General features: G+C 31.5%; 1 long non-coding RNA gene across 1 annotated transcript in view; it reads right to left on the bottom strand.

Moving 5' to 3' along the window:
• Positions 1–1353: 1353 nt before the first annotated feature.
• Positions 1354–8950, bottom strand: part of LOC125180035 (uncharacterized) — a 28494-nt gene continuing 20897 nt past the window's right edge. The window contains exons 3-4 of the long non-coding RNA XR_007158257.2: positions 3561–3632; positions 1354–2349 (exon numbers count right to left, since the gene is read on the bottom strand). This is a non-coding gene — a long non-coding RNA (uncharacterized lncRNA). The remainder of the gene's footprint in view (positions 2350–3560; positions 3633–8950) is intronic.

Raw genomic sequence — 8950 nt, 5'->3', positions numbered from 1 at the left:
AAAAATAATAGTGAATGAGCCCTAGGTTAACACCATTTTCTGTAGTGAAATACTGCTCAAATTTAAATTTATAGAGATAACAATAGTGTTTTTTTTTTTAATTTATTTTGCTCATTTTAATAGTTTTATGGTATTCTGGTGACAGTTCAGATGAAAGACTACAAAATACCTTCTGCAGATCTGTGGAATTTATGATGATTTTTGTTTTCTTTTTCAAGTATACCCTTATTTAAAATATCTTATCTGCATAAGATTTTTCATGTTAAAATATAGTCTTTCATGAACTTCCCAACTACTTTATTCATTTTGGTTAAGTTGCTACTTACAGAAAATGTTGCCTCCCAGAAGGTCTGTGACATCTCAGTCTGTTGTAACACATAGGTTATCTTCCTTTGGAAATTTTCTGATTCTTCTGGAGGCTATTCTAGTTCCATACTTCCATCTGAAACAGTCATGATAGTCTATGGTTTTGTTTTGTTTTGTTTTTTTTCCTTTTTTTTTTTTTTTTTTTTTCAGTGAATTGGTCTAGTTTGCAGCTATGTAATCATTAGATGTTATTTGCTGCTATCATTATTTTCATTTCTAACTCAGTGATCAATGACAATTAATTTCCCTTTTAAGTTTTCATATCCAGTGGTGGCCAACTGTGTATTATAGCACTGGCATAAAAAACAAGACTGTATATCCTAACCACTGAGAAAAGAGAAAACTAAGATTCAGTAGAATGCTGATAAATGTTGAGTGAAATTTTATCTTAAGTGTAAAGCATCTAGCTTTCTTTGAAGGGATGAGGCATGCAGTGGCTTATTGTTTGCTCCCAGGTGCTCTTTCTGCCCTTTGTCTCAGTTATGCTGAGTTTGTTCTGCTCATCTAGCAAGTTTAGATAGTTATCCAGACTTTGGAGGCTTGGTCACAGTATATCTAAACGTCTTGGTTTGGAAATCTGACATAAATTTTGTGCCTATTGAGATCCTCACTATCCTTTACGGAAAGTCAGTTTGCTTTTTTATATTTTATTTTTATTTTGTTTTTCCAGCTTTGAACACAGTTCAGTAGATTGGTTATATAGTACAAAAGCATTAGGAGAACTCCTGTGAAACACAAACTGCTTCTGATCTCTTTTACGTTTAAAGGAGGAAAATAAGAATTTGTCATCAGAGGAACTCATGTAATGAACAAGTGAAGGTAACATATTGACTGTATTGATCCCACTATAGGACCTGCTTTCATATTCACAGACATTTTGTTATATATTATCATTGTTTGTTACTTGTTTTTTGTATCATGTACTGCTTTGATGCAGTCTAATGTTTCTTTCCATTAATAGATATTAGAATGTGAGAGACGCTCAGTTAAACATGGATCTTTCCATGAAAATATTTCAGCTTGAATATGTAATCACATGCTGCAACCAGGTATTTCCTAGACAAGAGCCAGAGGGTTGGGAATCTTCCAGGCTTGATTTGCTCCTCCTTCCTCTAAAAGCAAACAAGCATAATTCTATGCATTTGTCCTGTTGCATGTCAGAAGAAATATTAAACCCTGTAGCTTTTATTAGGTTGATTCCTTGCCCCCGGCTCCTTCAATATAGACATCAAGTTTAGATTTTCAAAGTAAATAATCCCTTCATATAAGAAATTAATCTGTATCTTTGCTTCTTTATTGGATTGTCTTTAAATACATTATATTCTCTATTATTTTATTCACTATTTTTGTATTAAGCATATGGAAGTTTCTTCTTTGTAATACTACAGTCAGTGTAACTGTTAAATTATTTTGAGATTGTATGAACAACAAAATTCTATTTATCTCATTCTCTGTACATGCATTGTTTCTTTCAAAAACATATTTCCTCTAGAGTAAAAAAATAAAGCACATGAAAGGTGACATATATAGAATTCAAAGTATCATCATAAATTGATCTAAGTCATTATAGTAATCCCATGAGACCAGTATCATAGAAAAAACTTCCTATTTATGTATAATAAATTAATCCAGCACCAGGTCACGGGTACAAAACCAAACACGACTGTACACTGGTGCTTTCCTGAGGTGTCAAGTTAGCACCTAGTAATGTTTTATAATCATCAATCAGTAGAAAACTATGAGAAAAAGCAAGTGGCAATGGAAAAAAAAAGATTTCATTAAATAATCAAACATGAATAATAATAAATAAATGAATAAATAAATACATAAATCACATTTTTAATTCATCTTATTCTCTCATCTTTCAAATATAGGTTTAATTTTGTATGATACCAGACAAGTTTATATTTCCATGTGATGCTGTCTGTACAACATGATATTTCTGATATTTTGTTTGTTCTTCTGATGTCACATAAGACTTTGCTATATAAGAAAGGAAAGACACTGTAAGAAACTTTCAGAAGTAAGATTACATATGTTGCTGCTTATGCTGTTTTAGTCATGTGGCAAAGCTCATAGCAGAATGAGAAAAAGCAGGGAAAACAAACAAAACACATTATTCTATTCCTATTCTATTCCACACATCAAGATTAACAATTATTTGCTTTATATCATTTTTGGCCTTCTGAATATTTTTCGTAGCACCTTTAAAGTGTTTAGTGGTTTTTTTGTTTCTTACTTTTCCACATTTTTTTCTCTCCACACTTTCTGACAATTATAGTTCAGTATAATGTATGAACATGCATTTTAAACAACACTTTTATGTCTGTATGACAGTTTGACAATTGATTTTCTCTATGAATTAAAACCAAAACTCATCATAATTGGTGATCACACAATGTTTTAATAAAACATATTCATAATTAAAGGAAATGCCATATTTTTCTTTATCTTTTTAAAATATCACATTTTAACTGTTTTAGCTCCTACCTGATCAGCTTCTAAACAAGATGCTCCTGAATAGGTTGTCGTTTCTGATACTAAGCAGTGTGCTCTCTTTTACTCCTTTACTATCATTATTTTTCCTCTTTTTTTTTGCAGCATGTCAAATATCACTTTCTGTTATAATGGTATTCCTGCTTTTGATTATTTTGTTCTAACTTATTCCCTCCTGTCCTATCATCTTTTCTTATTTCTTTATGGAATATATCTTGACTGCTGTTGCCTACCTTATTATCCTTCTCCTGTCACCTCAGATCTTTGTTTCATCATTTCTTTTCTATCTTTTATATTTCCACTTTCATCTTCTGTTTTCTCTTTCTAAAGGAATATTCCAACACTTTGTCCTGTTGCCTGCACCTTTAATTTTTCCCCCAAAACAGAGCCTGCATTCTGGCTCTACATTCTTGAGAGTCTTTGTCATTTAAATTTCTCTTCTATTGCCCACCTTTATATTTTTCTACTCTACTATCCATTTAATTAATGTTTGTAAATGTGTGATGATATATTTTCTGTACTTTGAAAAATATTTATGGCAAGGACATCCATGGCACCATTAATCTCACATATTTAGATTTCTACAATGCAGATGTCTACATATATAAACATATTTAATTTTTTTTTCATAATTTCACACTCCTTTTACAGATAGAAGCAGAACCTATATGATAGACAAGTCACATGAAAATACCTACAATTAGTCTTTTAGCCTTTTCTGCAGGTGTGAACCCTTGATTTCAACCTTTTCTGCTTTCAGAAAAGTACACCTGAAATGAGGAAAAATATCCAACACATGAATTTTACACTTATAAACATGTAAATCAAGGGACATTTCTGCATAAGATCAGTCACAATTAAAACCATGTCTGTGAAATATTTTTAATAAAATTAAGTAGTACCAGCATGGATACAGCGTAGCTGATCTTTATGTCTCATTGTCTCAGTTTAGGCAGAATAGTCTTGATCCTTTGAATTTGGCATGCTAAGGCCACCACATTTCTCTAGATAGCTCAGGTTTTATTTCTTTCTAAAAAGCTGTTGGAGGAGACTGTGAACTGGTACAGCAGTCCTTTGTTGTAGTTGTATTCTCACACAAAATCAAGATGTGGTCATGTATTTTGGAATTTTAGAAGTACTCCAGGTGTAGTAACATAGGAGACATTCAAAAACAGTGCTAAGATTTATTTATTTATTTATTGTAAATTTCCAGAAGCTTAGGAAAAGAAACATTTTAATTTCCTCTTGGATCTTGTTTACAATGAATCTCTGTCAGGTTTTTAACTGAGGTGCCTAACTTATAAAGCAAGGGGGCTGATTTATCCTGTACTACCAAGGTTCAGGAAATATGTACATACATATCTACAGTATAGCTCCAGCATAGCAAGAATTTAGTATGCCTTGTTTACTGGCATCTATCTGGGAATGATTTGCAGTAAATGACTGCTTGAATACTCCCGAACCATTAAAATAAAATTAAAATAAAATAAAATAAAATAAAATAAAATAAAATAAAATAAAATAAAATAAAACATTTTAATTCCATAATAGTCAGATATTATATCAATTTTAAATAGTGTAAAAAGCAAAGAATGTGACATCTTAATCCTATGTGCCAAACTGTTTATTGATTTAAGACACAGCAGGCAGCACTCAAACTAGTAAGCATTATGTTCAGTCTCCCTGTTAGTAGATCATACTGCATCCTAACTATGACAGACAGGTAAACAGATAGGAAGTGATATCTGATAGTGCTTTTATGTATCCATAATTGAAATGGATGTAAGCACTTGTAATAAAATCAAGAAGACATTAGGCATATTTTGACTTAATACTAGTCAACAGGCTTAATTTGTAATGTGTCATGATAGAGTTGCTTTAGTTTTGGGTTGTAATGAAACAGACTAACTACAAACTGCTAATCACATCAGAAAACAACCAACCAACCAAGCAACCAACCACCACCAACAACAAAACAAACCAAACCCAACCAAACAAAAACCTGAAAATTAGAAGTTGTTGACAGTCTAAGGTCACATAAACCTTTAAATTCCACCAGGTCATGGCTTGTTCAGGAAATTGAGTTGGAGTCAGTATACAATGCAAAACACATTTTACACATTATCAATAGAAACCTTTTCTTTGTAATTGGCAAATCAGTGGTAAAAACAACTGACAGCCGCTGTCCACATTGTATGGTACTTTCTAACAGTTTTTCAAGATTACTTAAGTCTTCTTGCCATTCATTTGAAAGCTTAAGGAAAAGTTATTGAAAAAGTTGCCAGTCTGTTCAGTGTCACAAGAGCTGTACATTTACTTCTCTGAAAGGAAGAAATTCAGGTAACAGTGAAGATTGACACGAACGGTTATACAGTATATGCAGGGAATATAAAATAAACATGAAGGTGTTTTATTTATTGCTGGTAAATTAAATCATTTCTTTAAGAACCCATTTTAAAACATTTTTTTTTTTCCCTATCACACTGATGTTCTGTAAGTTTTTTACAGAATGATGATACTAGTAATTGATTCTTTGGACAAGTATATAATCATTCCTCTTTTCAAATGATTTTGTTTTTAATAAAATGAAGTTTTAAAGATATTCAAAAAAAAAAAAAACTTTAGCAAGACTGTAAATTACAGATGACAAGAATCTTATTTTCTTGAAAGAATTCACCTTTGTTTCCTCTGTCAACCTGTGCCGAACCTGTCTTTGTTAATATCCTTCAAAAATTATACTTTCAGAATATGGTTTGAAGGATGATTTCAATAGAGAAACTAAGATATACACCACTTTTACTGAAAATAAACATGATATACTGCGTCATTGGATATCTTACTATTATAACATCTCATAGAAATTCCTGGATTTCAGTTTTAAATTTGGTCAGTATCTTCTAAAAAGCCCATAATATTTGGAAGCAATTATGAGAGGAGCACCATATAATAACTGATTTTTAATGGCTCTTAACTCTGAACAAATCTAAGTGGTAAAGCCAGGCTTCTCAGAGATTTCAGTTAATAAGTGAGATTATGTGACCTAATTTCATTTTGAATTACATTTAAATATACATGTTCACATATATGTAAGAAATATAAATATTTTTATGAAAAGTAATTTTATTGTAATGTCAGAGCCCCTTTATTCTGAAAATCTCAACACTGTATTGTGATGCACAACATACAACAGTATTCATCTTAAAATAATATTTTTCTGTTAAGGAAAAAGCAAAAAAAAAGTGATCCTGATGTAATTTTGTAATCCACGTTTGTAATTTTAAAAGGTAAAATTCTGCCTTTAGTTTTGGTGTTCTTTTTTTTTCTAATGCAATTTATATATATATATATATATTTTTTTTCTTTTAGAGAAAAAGAATAGGTGAAATTTAACAACAGCAACAAAAGTATAAACTATTAATCCACTAACATTTTAACTTTGTAACACAATGTAAAAATATAAATCTTTTAATTTCTATCTTAAATGATATTTCCAATTATTACGTGTAGGCTTTGTCCCAAATGAATAAGGATAGAAAGTTTTAAAACATAAGAATATATTGTAATTACATTAAAGAAATATATATATATTATGAGCATAATAGTATTAAAACAGTGAAATGTTAACAGGAGAAGAAGAAGAAAAAGAGGGGGAAGAAGAAGAAAGAAGGAAAGAGGGAGAAGAAGAAGAAGAAGAAGAAGAAGAAGAAGAAGAAGAAGAAGAAGAAGAAGAAGAAGAAGAAGAAGAAGAAGAAGAAGAAAAGAAGAAAGCAGTCCTTGAGAAAAGAGTTTCTTTTGCAAAAATGAGATAAAGTAGAAAAAATGACAGAGAAAGCTCACATATTCTTACCTAGCAAATTGGCAGGTGGGCTGCTTTAGAACATTTTTATGACTCATGTGTTAGTATATCCAAAAGCAGATGGATGAAAATGCCAAGCATATGTGAAGAAGGTCAACAGCAAAGATCCTTAGAGAAAGAAAATTCTTGCTAACATTTTTATAGCACTCTGTGCTGTACAGAAGTTGGCTTCTTAAGATGGCTAGGAAGAAAAATATGAATAGTCACTTCTGCATTATGTGACACAAAGATAAGTTGAATGTACATTAGCTCTTGTACTTTTGTATTGTTTTTTTTTCTTTTTTTTTTTTTTCCCTGCTTCTCTGAGATATTAGTTCTGAATAGAACTACGAGAAGAGGTTTATTTATAGCTCTCCATTTTACAGGTGTCAAATGATACTTCTACGGTAAATAAATATATATCATAATATATCATATATATAAATATAGATTTCTGAAATATGAAATACAGAATTTTAAGTTCTGTCCATTGCTGAAATTTTAATAGCTAAATTGCAACACTTTTACGAGGAGACATCTGACTCTCTTATGCTCCTATATGCTCTTTTCTTTTTCTATCATGTCTCTGTGTGTACATTTTGGATAAATGTTTATGTCCCATAACAATAAAATGCCATATAATAATAATAATAATAATATAAAAACATACACATATCTATATATTTTTAGTTCAAATCACACTACAATCAGTTAAGAATTATGCATGGTAGTAAACTTTTGGCTTGTCTTATATTATACTCTAAATAGGAAGATTCTGAGCTAGTGTTTTCTCTCCTGACTTTTTGTAGCATTAATCAACAATTATCTAGACATTTAAAGAATGGAGAATTCCTATTATGCAGACAGATTTTTTTAATATTTTTTTTCCTGACTTCAGCCCCAAAAGAGTCTTTTTCTGGCAGATCCGTTCTGCTTTGGGCAACTCTGTTACTAAAATATTTGAATGGCTGATGTCATGATCAGGAGAGACTAGGGTATCAGAAAATCTGTTAATTTTTATATTCTGGGTTTGGCTAATAGCATAAGTAGTGTATTTTATGTATCTTCACTTGATCAATTGCTGATCAAACTGCTCTTTTTATTTTTATTCTTTTTTCTTATTTATATTTTGAATGGATTATGTCTTCCACACCATTTTGATGACTTAAGTTTGTTTTCAGCAGCAAAAAGATACTTTTGGCATAAAGTTACTTATTTGTTGTGTCCAGTATAATTGGTGATCTCCAATACCAGCAGGTTGATGTGCTCCATAGCATGTAGTGTCCCTGTTATACACATTAAGAAGTCCGATCACGAAGCCCTGCAGTTCCTTTTCAGGTCCAGTATTCAGGTTTCTTTAACAGGAGCCAACATGTGGGGCCAACTTGTGGGGCATAAATTCTCCTGTTTTGTGGCTAATTCTGGTTATAGCATCTAGTTCCTCTACCAGGCACCCTAGGAGCATTCCCAAGTATGTCAGTTTGGACATATATCTGTGATAACTCTTTTCCTAAGCTCTTAAAAATTCCCTATTCTAGTCATAGCAATAACCTTGACATGTGAACAGGCTAGAGAAATACTTTAATGGAATTAAGAGGTTTCTTTATGATCAGACAGGTTTGTCTCTTAGTAGTTGGTTGTAGTTTATTTGGTAGATGAATTAGAATGAGACAAAGAGGAGACTGGTGGTGAACTGCGGGATGGCTTGTTTGTACTACAAAAACTCATTAATTATTGTATTTGCAACTGATGAGAGAAATTCTGTCACTTATAGCCTGTTGTTTGCCTCTGACAAGAAACAACTAAGTTTAGGAGAGACAACATGCCACACTTCCTTATCCCAGAATATTAAAGTATTTGATAAATACTAAATTTGAAGGAGGAAAAGAGAGAAATCTCCAGTGAACTTTTCCTTGTAGTGCCAGTTTACTAACTGATTGTGGTGAAACTTCATCACAGTTATCAGAGTAAAGTGTAGGAAGTTCAGGAAAGATCTTTGTATTATTCTAAACTTTTGCATTTGATAGTCAGTTGTCTGCAGGAATCTTTCCTAGTAAGGTGTCAATAAACAGAAGTATTTATCTGCTGCAAGGAAAATGTATTTTTCCACCATAGATTTAAAGAGTCTATCATTATCTCTCTTGTGTAAGTATTTCCTGTAAGATTTGCAGGCTGTAAATGACTGAGAATAGTACTGATTAAGTATGATATTGCTGTACACTTCTGGATATGCTAGGAGAGAATTCACAAAAA

The sequence above is a fragment of the Anser cygnoides genome, chromosome 1, assembly GCF_040182565.1.
Source record: "Anser cygnoides isolate HZ-2024a breed goose chromosome 1, Taihu_goose_T2T_genome, whole genome shotgun sequence".
Taxonomy (NCBI): Eukaryota; Metazoa; Chordata; class Aves; order Anseriformes; family Anatidae; genus Anser; species Anser cygnoides.
Note: the sequence above shows the minus strand (reverse complement) of the source record. Positions and strands in the feature narration are given on the sequence as shown.